This window comes from Podarcis vaucheri (assembly GCF_965113315.1).
Source record: "Podarcis vaucheri genome assembly, chromosome: 4".
NCBI lineage: Eukaryota > Metazoa > Chordata > Lepidosauria > Squamata > Lacertidae > Podarcis > Podarcis vaucheri.
Window position 1 is genome coordinate 65,719,485 of NC_138762.1, and position 12,218 is coordinate 65,731,702.

The following is a 12,218-nucleotide window of genomic DNA, read 5'->3' on the forward strand; positions in this document are numbered from 1 at the left end:
AAAAACAAAACAAAACAAGAAACAACCCAGCTGTGGGAAAGTATCTTATTTGGATTTGGATTTTTTTAAAATGGTTTAAACTTAGGGTTTAGAAAGGGCATTTTCTTATTGTTAAGTACTGTATGTTGCCCTCTGATTAGTTCAGTCCTATTTAATTTATACCAATTTATCTCAACTGTACATTTTAACTTTGCAAAAGCAGTGGGGCCATCCTAATTAATGCTGTTAATATTTGTATCTGATATTTGTACCATCTACCTAGTTAACATTTATTCTTCAGTGGTTAATTAAAAGGAAATTTGGGTTTTCAATTTTATTTTATTTTTATTTAAGCTTAAATTTAGACCATACACAAATCAAGGATAGTGTTCTAGCTGACTGAAAGTACTTACAGGATAAAGGCAGCCATAGTATTAATTGGGGATAGGGGCAAAAAAGTTGACATGTTTACCTATTACACTTACAGTGGCAACAGCAAAAGAACAGAACTACCTGCATGCAGAAAACATTTTCCTGCCTTGTCTAGTACCCTAACACATTTAACTCCTGAACTTTCTCTTCCTGATCAACTTGCAAATGTCATATTGTCAGCCTCTACTCTGTTCTCTCATGTATCCTTTTATGTGGTAGCTCTGCTGGATTTTATTGGTTTTATGGACCTCACTGCTAAACTTTTATGTTTGCTCTTTTGTTTTATCTTACTAATTGGTTGCATGTCAGCTTTAAGAGTTTTCCACTGAAACACAACCAAGGAAACAGATCAGCAAAAAAAACCAAAAAACCACTTTGGTAGGGTACCTTACTGAGATCAAAGTCATTATTAATAGAGTTATCACTTTACGTAAGATGATCAGCTTCAGAATTGGTAGTCTACTTCTTAAGAGTGGATATGACTTGTTTATAGTTTTAATCTGGATGAGAGAATTAGCACTCTGGTCCAATCTAGGTCTTACCCTAATTGTGTGGTTACAACTATAATTCTTTTTGAAGAAATAATAATACTAGGCAGGGTGGGCAAATTTCATTGAGACCATGATGCACTAGAAGCAATTCCCTCTGCAGCAGTGATCTCAATATGCATTATCCCCCAAGCAACCATTAGCCTTTGGGATAATGCTCTTATCCGCACTGCCTCAAGAGGAGTGGGATGGATTTTCATCATAACTGTGGCTGGTGTGGGAATGGTTGCCTCTCCCTTTCCCACTCACTGTTCCCAATTAAATATCCCCCATCCCACCCTGAACCTAGTATTAAAGATTGTGATTTCTAACCACGCAATAATAGAAGATGGAGCAAGTTTGTTTTCTCCTGCTCTGGAGTAGGACCCAAACCAATGGGTTTGGGGGATTCTGACGAAACACCAGGAAGAACTTTCTGACAGTAAGAGCTGTCCAACAGTGAAACGGTCTCCCTTGGAAGCTGGTATACTTTCCTTCATTGGAGGTTTTTAAGCTGAAGTTGAATGGCCATCTGTCATGGATGCTTTAGCTGAGATTCCTGCATTGAAGGGGGTTGGACTAGATGACCCTCAGGGGTCCCTTCCAACTCTACAATTCTATGAAAATTCTAATTGAACCCACAGAAATACAGGAAAGTGCTACAGCAGGTCTATTTGCAGACTGATGTGACTAATGACTAAAAGCCGTAAGGTGTTCTCTGATCAGCATTTTAAAATATCAAAGTGCATGGCAGATCACAATTGGATGGAATCCGAGAGAGAAACTTCTTGCTTGTGATTAGAAAATCTAAACAGCACATCTGATCAAGTAGGCCACAACCTGCAATGCTTACTAATGCCTTAAAATTTTTATCAGCAGGTTTCCATTTGCTTATAGGGACAAGGCTAACCTTCAAACACAGAGGCGAGAATCAGAGAGATGTTGCTGTAAGTAGCTGAACTTCTATATGATTAGGGGCTCTAACAGTTTGACGTACCTATATAGCCCCTTCCAATTATGAAATCCCACCTGAAATCGTAGTTCTGGCAGTTAGAAATAAAGCTCAAAGATAGCTGAGAAAGTGTTAGGGGCAAGAAGACGAATGATATGCCTAACAGTGAACTGACTAGCAGTTGAGTAGATAGATGAATTAGCAAAGGAAAAACTCCTAAAAATCAAGGATCTTATCCCCACCACCCCTTGAAATAATATCTGGAGTCAGGGTGCCAATTTGAATAAAATATTGGAGGGCCCAGGTATGCCTCACCCCACATAATCACAAGACACAGCGCGTGCATGCCATTTGAATGGCAATGCCCATCAACTTTTGGGGGCCCTGTGGGGACCTCTGCCCCTAGAAGTTGGCTCCTGTGGTCGCTGCCAATATATGTTGGCAGTACTGAAATACCTGGACCAGTGCTCTGACTCAGTATAGGCCAGCTTCTTATGCTTCTGTTTCAGCAGTGGCAGAATATGATGAAGATATCCTGCCCTAGTGAGAGGTCAAGTCTTCACATTTTGCTGTAGCTGAAGCTTCTGGGTCAACTTAAGGGCTGTCCTAGATTACGGTACATGTGCCCTAACTCTTAGCTCCCAGCTCTTCTCAAACTGCGGCTAACAAAGTTATATATTAAAAAACATGGCAAACAAAATTGTTGATGAACTTTGCAATCTAGCAAATTTCATTCTTCTGAAAACAAGCAATAATGATAATATTTTAATTATTTTCCTATGAAAGGCAGTTCATTAAAATGCAATGTCTCTGTTGAAAGCTCATTAACAAATTTAATTTTATACTGACCAGTAACCTCAACACTGTAAGTGGAACTACTCACCTATGTAAATCTGAATGTATATTGTTGGTTTGCTGGATTGAAGCCAGCAATGGCATAATTTGTGAGATTGCAAATTGAAAGTGTTCATTTACCAAGCCTATAATTAAGAAAAACTTCAGTCCAAACCACATTATAACTATAAAAGATTTCACACTTCATAAAAAGACAAGAAAGTGTAGCTACATATTGCAGAGAATTAATATTTGTTTTGCGTAGTGTGCATTTTAAAATTAGAATCATATATTTTCAAGTTTTGGGGGGTTGGGGGGGGGGAGAGAAGAGTATGTGAAGGTTCTCATATGCACAAACTGCTTAAAGGGCCCAGTCCAAATTTTGCCCACCCAACTCAACTCCCAACCCTAAAAATCAATCAGCAATTGTGCTAATTGAGCTAGAATAATAGAATCATAGAATCACACAGTTGGAAGAGACCACAAGGGCCATCGAGTCCAACCCCCTGCCAAGCAGGAAACACCATCAGAGCACTCCTGAATTTGGAAGTGAGAAAAGATGGAGGACTAAACTCTGAGTAAACACAGTGTTCCCCTTTGAACAACGAGTCTAGGCTATGACCATTCAAAAACAAGGCTCTGCACATCTATCCATAGCTGGATGGTGAACTGGGTGCTCAGACAGGTGCTTCATGCATATCCCCCCTACCTAGCATAGCAGCTGGAGCTGTGCATATGCATACCAAATGCAAAATTGGCTGTAATGCTGAGCTCTTCGAGATTCAGCACTAGCTGAACTGGGCCAGCAATCTGGAACCCAAGAATTCCAGAAGTTTGCTACATTGTTAGCAAAAAGTCAGCCTTGGATTGAATACCTGGCATGGCATCCCTCTATAATCACTGGTGATGTTTGAAGTTGGCAAATATGGCTATAGTTGTCTGGGGGCAGGGAGAGGGGAAAGAGAGCTTTGGCATCTTTCTGTATTTCTCTGCAGCACAACCACTTTCTCGTCCTCAGAGCTGTGAGAATCCAGTAGGAACATGCTGCTGGGGATTCAAAGTGCAGTGGTTTCCAGGGAGCCAGTTACAGTTCCATTATTATTATTATTATTATTATTATTTATTAAAATCTGGTAGACTGCCAGGGGTATGATACCTAACTGACCATTAGGTCCAGTCGTGACCGACTCTGGGGTTGCAGCGCTCATCTCGCTTTATTGGCCGAGGGAGCCGGCGTTTGTCCGCAGACAGCTTCCGGGTCATGTGGCCAGCATAACTAAGCCGCTTCTGGCGAACCAGAGCAGCGCACAGAAACGCCATTTACCTTCCCTCCGGAGCGGTACCTATTTATCTACTGGCACTTTGACGTGCTTTCAAACTGCTAGGTTGGCAGGAGCAGGGACTGAGCAACGGGAGCTCACCCTGTCGCGGGGATTCGAACCGCCGACCTTCTGATTGGCAGGTCCTAGGCTAATCAGCTGTCTTAGCACTTTTCAAATGACAGCTACACATACAGCAAATGCCCCTTTCCCCTGACCTACACCCATTCATTGTGCCATCAGAACAGTGTCTACACACTGTAAATGCAATTGGGGGGAAATGCAGAAAGCAAGATCCATGGCTAGGCATACAACACCTGTGTCCTATGCACTTACAGCTTGTACACTTGTAAGCATTGTTTAGATTGTAGAGGGAGTGCATGATCCCAATTCATCCCCATGCATATTGTCTGTTTGTGTATGGCTTTGGCTATCCCCCGTGAACATATACAACACTCTTATCTATATCACCTCATTCAAACAAGCCATACTTTATCCCACCCACTCTAAATCGTCAATGCCACATGCCTGCTCTGTGTTAATACAAGTTGTCCCTGCTGCGCTTTTCTATGCTGGGCTCTGTCTATGAAACTGATGTCATCACACATATGCCCACCCAAATCAGCTCCCCTAGATCAGCTTTCATAATGGAAAAGCAATTGGGGGGAAATGCACATTATCCCCTCACTCCAGTAATGGAAATGGAGCAATTCAGCAAAGATGCTTGTAATGGTGATGACACTTATGCCTTTCAGTTCTACTGTACAAACAGAAGGTGTGGGGAGGGGGCTTCAGCATAGTAATCCAGTTAAAGACACAACACAGAACTGGATCTGCACCAAATATGATGGATGCAGGAGAACCACATGGCCAAAACTTCATGTACCCATTTCAGTAATTACCAGAGTAAGAGCACAACAATCCCTATTGTGAGCAGATGTCACATGCTCTGAGCTGGACCCAGTTTGAAGCAGCAAACACTCACTCACCTGCTGACTGATGGAAATGACAGACTCTAGGGAACAAGCTGTAAAATCAATTATTCACATCTACTCCACTGCTGCCACCTACACATCCAGCAGAAGCTCTGTGCAAACAGATAATGTTTCAGCTTGGTTTTAAGGTGTGCGCATACACACACAGGTTAAGGCTGCAATTCTGTGCACACTTATGGGGATGTCTCACTGAAATCAGTGGGATTTCTGTGATGAGGGTTTTTAGAAAGTGAACAAATGTAAAATTTGACTTCATAGAAAAAACTATGGTCCAGTAAGCATGGAAGGAGAGCAGAGAGTAATGAAGCTCATCTTCAGCATAAGCTATTTCTAAACATTAATGCTAATCTAGGCTGCATCAACAGAAGTACAGTGTCCCGATCAAAGGAAGTAATAGTATTGCTCTATTCTGCCTTAGCCAGGCCACACCTGGAATACTGTGTCTAGTTCTGGGTGCCACAATTTAATAAGGATATTGACAAGCTGATGTGCAAAGGAGGGTGACCAAGATAAAGGGTCTGGAAACCAAGCCATATGAGGAATAGCTGAGGCAAGTTGGGTATGTTTAGCATGGAAAAGAGGAGACTAAGAAGAGATACATTAGTCATCTTCAAATTTCTAAAGGGCTGTCACATGGAAGATGGAACAAGCTTGTCTTCTCTTGCTCTAGAGGGTAGGACCCAAATCGGTGGATTCCAAGTTATAAGAGATTCCAACTAAACATCTTGAAGAACTTTCTGATGGTAAGAGCTCTTCAACAGTGGAATGGACTCCCTCAGGTGGTGGTGGACTCCTCTTCTTTGGAGCTTTTAAAGCAGATGTTGGGTGGCCATCTGTATGGATGCTTTAGTCAAGGTTCCTACACTTCAGGGAGTTGAACCAGATGACCATTGGCTCCCTTCCAACTCTACAATTATATGATTCTATAAACCAGGCAAAATAATTTGCACTTTTCCTGGGTCTGGACAGTGCCAAGTTGGGTTATGATCTAGAAACCACATATACACTGCCTAGGGTTCCATGATGGAAGAAAAGCAGGATGCAAATGTAAGTAAATACATAAAAATACTTGTGTCCCAAGATACTGTGGCCTGCCAGGTGCTACCTTATTTTTGCAGTCCCAGTAAGGCAGCACAAACCATCAGTTGGGTTGCCATACATGGCTGACAGACTTGCCTTGGCTGCTGGGTTATGCCATCTACTCCTAGCACTCTGATGGGTGTTCATACAGACTGCAAGGAAAGCTTGTAGAAGTAGAGATCCCTTAACCTCCCTTGATAATCATTACATTCCAGTGGTTAGCTGAAATCTGCCTTGTCAGCTAGAATCAAGCGAATCCTTCCCTATGTATAATCTTCGTAAATTACAATTTCTATACCAGAACTTGATTTCTAACATAGTGGATTATGAATTTACAAATGATGCTGGTAATATTTTAAATACACACATGTGTATGTATCCAGGTCTTGCTTATATTCTTTCCAAAAAAAACAAACAAACCTTAATACATATTTTTCCCCAGTCCCAATAAGATGGCCATCAGTGTGTTATGCAACCTGTTTCTGATGAGTGGTCACACAGACTAAAGAAAAGCACCTATGCTGCAAAACATACAGCCCATTCACGCTTTTTAATCTAAACACTATGCCACAGACATGCAACGGGTCACAACGGAGTTCAATAGTGTTTGAGGTAGTGTGGCCCTGTACAGCTGTTGCTGGGAATCACAAGGAGGGAAAATGCTCCTGTGCTTCTATCCCGCTTGTGGACTTCCCAAGGGCATCTGGTTGGCTACTGTTGGAACAGGATGCTATACTAAGTGGGCCATTGTGTACAAACTCACGTGGGTCACACGGTCAGCACCAAGATTTATTTTTACGAGAAGGAAGGAAATAGATATAATGTAAAACAAAATATAAAAGTGGATTCTGTATTAGAGGCTGGGGACCTTAGCTAGATAATGCCAAAGGCTACTGCTCTAAGCAATCTCTGTTTGATTCCTGAGATCCAGTGGAAATGCATTCACAGTGGCCCAGAATCCTGCTGTGGATTATATCTATCAAGTTACTACATTCCCATGTGCAGCAAAAGGAAGTTGTGCCCATGGATGTTGCAAAGTAGGTCGCTCAGAGGCAAATGGGAGGATTTCAGCTGGCATCCTAAAACGGACCGCATGGGATTTATGACTGACTTTACTTGGATATTTTTCCACAATCCACCCAGAGAAATGCTTCATCCTCTGTATGTAATCGAGAATCCTTTTATCTTTGCACATCTCTTGAGCTGCAAAGCAAGTCAGCAGCACAGTCACAATACAAAGTTGAGCTAGGCCAAGCACAGCCTAAAGCAACTTAACCTCCACTGCGCACCTGACTGTATGAAGCAGAGTCATCAAAGCAGCACTAATATGGCCACCCAGCTTAAATCATAAGTCATGCTGCTCCTTTCATTGGAATGTTCGAAGCCCTGGGAGTACACAAGGACGTGCTGTTCTGAACTAAAATAAAGAAAACTCAGCAGTGGCGACGTCTATTAATCTTTTTTCAGCAATGCTATGGGTAATTCAACCCCCTTCCCCAAGAAAAAATGACAGGCAAGTGACTATCCCTGCCTTATAACGCAGAAGTTTTAACTTTTCTTGCCTGTCTCGTATACTTTGAGTCTCTGAACTATTGTTTTAGTCAGGTAAAGTCTTTAGCAGGAGCAAAATAACAGCTTTGAGAGTTCATGCAGGATACAGTAAAAATCCAGTTCTGGATCCATTGCCTTTTAAAATGATAATCATACTTCAATACAGTGCTCACCTACCTAGAAGTAACCTTCATTGAAAACAATAAGACTTACTTCTGAATAGACAAGTATAGGATTGCACAGTTCTGTTGCAATTAAATCCTATGGAACTCAATGGATTTAATTATGAATAAATATGTATAGGATTGCTCTGTTAATATACTACCCCTACATCTCACATACTCCAAGCATAGGCTATTCAACATGTACTTCCATTAAACCAAACTTCGTTTTACATGTATTTTCAAAATGTGTAATGTTTATGCATTGTGTCAACATGGGAGCCCCCTGCTTCCCTGAACCTTGAATGTATCTACTCTCTGACCCTACCCACAAATAGGGTTGGGCAAATCTGTCAATTTTTGTTTTTCTCACTTTCTTCTTTTTCAGTCTTAAATTTGGTTCTCCATATTTCCACATCAGTTTGCAATCTTAAAAGGAAACAAAAAAGCCCTCATGAAAATTCAACATTTTAGAGCAATTTTCTCCAATAGGTACAGGCAAACATTTTCAGAGGGGTAGAGATTGCATGGACTACATGCTTTGGATTTGTGGGCCACAAGTAAGTATTGTGTCCAGCATGTGGGCATGGTAACTTATTTAGGGCATGGACTTATTTAGGAAGAAAATGAAGGAGGCCATTCACTAGATGTTATTCCAAATCTGAAAATGTTCAGCTGCAGACAACAGCCATTTGCTCTTTCAAAAAATCTCACCACACCAGGAGCTTTACAGCCATGTCATCTACCATTTCTTCATAATCCCTTTACCATAACTTAATTACCAAGAAGCTTTTAGGGAAAACTTGCTGCCCTTGCTGAATTGGGTCAAAAGCTCATCTATCCAACCATCTCTCTTCCACAGTGAGCAGACAGCTGCCTCCGAGGAGAAGATTAAATGTGCACTTAATATATAGGACACAACTACACATTTCGTTTCTCCTAAACTAATTACATGGGGGACCCCAATTCTCACTAGAAAAGCAGCATCTCAGGAGAGGAGGCAGAGCTATGCCTCTTCCCTGGCATAGCTTCTTCAGGATACTTCACTGTGTTGTGGACAAATTTTCCCTATCAGAATTTTGTCACAGTTCATGGTAGGTACTGAAGCAAGCAAGATGGTTGGCATTCCAGAGCCTGGAGACCTGGACTTTTGCCTACAAGTCCAGCTGTAATGGGCAGTATCATAAGGTGGAGAAAGGCAATCCCACTTATCTATAATACTCTAAATGCTTTTGGGAATGTGTATATATTACTTTCAATGTATTGTTTGTTTGTGTTTGTGTTTGTTTGTTAAATTTATATACTACCCTTCATCCGTAGATCTCAGAGCATTTCACAACAATATAAAAAACACAAAATACATAATAAAAATAACAAAAATAAAGTAATAATTTCCCCTTCCCCAACACATTTAAAAGGCTATGTGGAAGATGAGGAGCCCTGCGTGGGAGGCAGGACAGAAAGGGTCTCCCAGGGTGGGAGGCTGGAGAAAGAAACACAGGCTCCCAGGTGAGAACTGGGAGGGTCTACCTTTCCGTGTATGGATAAATCGATATGATATAATTGTGATAGAGGGCTTTTGTAATCATTTCTTTTCTTTTTTTCTTTCTTTCTTGCTTTTCTATTTTGGTACTTCTTTGTTCTTTTTCCTTAGATTAGTTTGGATTTTATTGTATTCCAAGTTGAACATTTTCAATAAAAAAATTTATAGAAAAGGGTGGGTATAATATGTTTATCAGCAAAAGACCTGGTTGAAGAGGAACACTTTCACCTGGCGCCTAAAGGTGTATAATGAAGACGCCAGCTGAACCTACCTGGGTAGGGCATTCCACAAATGGGCAGCCGCTTCAGAAAAGGCCTGTTTTCATGTTGCCACCCTCTCGTGGAGGAGGCACACGAAGAAGGGCCACAGATGATTATCTCAGGAATACTACGCCTGATCACTGTTGACATTAGCCGATACCAATTTAACTAACTGAATACTCATAGCCAGTTCTCCATAGATAGAAATAAGAAAGTGACACCATTCACTTCTATCAGTGGACAAAACTACTTTGAGCTAAGGTAATATTTGAAAAGTACGGCAATACCCATTAGACATCACAAGTGTTAAAATGAGTTTCAGCTACCTGTCTAATCCACTACTGAACATAGATTAACAGGAGTGCCATCTTCCTTCCTCGGGCAGCCAAATTTCCTGTTCCAGCTGTGACAATGTCCCCCAAGGTTCCCAGACTGAACTGGCAGCTGTGCTTTACAGTTATGTGATATTTGTTATAATAGTCTACCATTCATTTGGTTGTGCATTTGAGAAAAATACTGGGCAGCCAGCAGGATAATCTTAGGAAGTTAATTAACTCTCTCTTGTATACTTTGGCAATGAAAACTGGACTGAACACTGTACTGTACCATAAACACTAAATGCTACAATATGCAGTGTGGAGTTTTGACTCTAAGACATACCTTTCAGGACCTGCTGCTTTTGCCATGGCACCCTTCTCTCTTTGAGCTTTCATCCCCATGGAATGAAAATAATCCAGGTCACTTAAGCCTGGAGTCATGGACATACTTCCTCGGGATTAAGCCCCATAGATTTCCAGGTAACCGCTAAGTAAAGAGTGGTATGCAAGCATCTACTTCATTGAAAATAAGAAACCTTTCAAATTGCTTTGACTGACCTTCAGATCTAGGCCTGAATGGTGGCAGCATCCTCGTCTCCCCTTTATGCATCCATGAGGGCTGACCTGGCTGTGGTTACTTATAACTTGGCTAGCCGTGCCAGGATACAGAGACCAGCACTATCTTTCCCAAAGTCCTGAAGCCCAGCGTACCTGGTGTATTCAGGAAACACAGTCCAGGTTAAATAAAGCAAGCCAAGTCCAAAATCCAACAGTCAGGAAATGCAGTCAAGGTTTGATCCAGCAAGCAAAGTCCAAAAAAAGTCAGGCCAGGTTCCCACCGCTGCAGCAGATCCAGGGTCAGGGAACCTGGAGTTCAGTCCCCAAAAAGCAATGTCCCATGAAGCTCCTAGGCCACTCAGGCATGGCCCATTAACAGGAAAGGCTGAACAGACACAGCACCTCAGCTCTGCTTCCCTTTTATACCTTGAATCTAATTACAACATCTGGGCTTGACGAGACATGTGACTCTCACCTGAGCCTAATCCAGCTGAGGAATCACACACCTCCTCCCACAGCTAATTGGCTCCACCTGGCCAGCTAATGAATTGAGCTGTTTTCCCTTGCCTGCCTCAGCCTCCTAGAGTGTACCTCCCATTGCTCCTTATTCCTCAGAGCCCGCTGTGTTCATGGAAACTGACTCCAGTGATGGGTCCTATTCCTCTGCTTCCTGTGCACTGACTCACATCCCCTCACCATCCTCTGTCGCCCCATGAGTACTTTCTATGCTCCTAACATCATCTTCTCCATCCTTAGTTTGTCTCAGTGTGTACCAGTTGTGGCTACACCCCTTGCCAGGATCCTCTTCCTCCTTCCCGCTGTCCTGCCAGTTCATGACACCCAATGGCACGCAATAAAAAGAGTATTATAATCTACAAAACAAAATGATCCAATCGCTAGTTACATTTTACAACTTTTTCTCTTTCAACTATAACATCACTAAAAAGTAAAAAGTTCCACTAGAGAAAGTTCAAGGGACACTATGGAAACTCGCTCGTTTCTGAACGCTGTCCCCTGCAAAGTGAATATTCTTACAGCCCTTGAGTATAACTCCCCAGTTTCTTAACTGTCTTCCCTGTGACTCTCAAATCCAAAACTATGCCTCACACCCTAGGCGGCAATCAACCACCACAGGTGGCTTATGCCTTAAGAGGAAAGGAGGGGAATGCACATTCCAGTAGCCCCAAATGCAGCTTTTTAAATTAAAGAACACAACCCTAATTGCAAATTAAAAGGAAGACAGAAGTGTTCTGGCAATTGTTTACAAAATACAATTACTTCGCTCCCTCCAACAGCTAGGCTTTCTTTGAGAGAATCAGCTGGGACCTCCACGCATGCCACAGCCTTTGAATGCACTTCAACAGCTGAAGGCCAAAAAGCAACTGTTTTCTATCAAAAGAAAGTGATGCAAGAGACAGGCATCCTTACCATGAGAGAGACCCTTAGATCATCAACCACCCCCTGGTACCCACCAAGGATAACAACAACAGGCTAAAAGAAAATAGACTGCAAACGCAGTGGAATTTAGTTTTGCAGAGTGTGATGACAAGAGCTTTGGTAAAATTTCAAACAGAGAGCTGTATTGCTATGTCTTTCCACTGAGCCCCATTTATAGTTATTGCTTTCTTACTGCTGGAAGCTGGCCTCTATAGACATCTGCAGAATTCAGCCAATATAGGGAAGTGGCCTGTTGTTTCTTCTTTCTTCCAG

The 12,218-nt window shown here is 41.9% G+C and overlaps 1 long non-coding RNA gene across 4 annotated transcripts in view; it reads right to left on the minus strand.

The window, feature by feature from the left end:
* LOC309530830 overlaps positions 1-12,218 on the minus strand; it is a 572,302-nt gene that overhangs the window by 465,859 nt on the left and 94,225 nt on the right. The window lies entirely within an intron of this gene.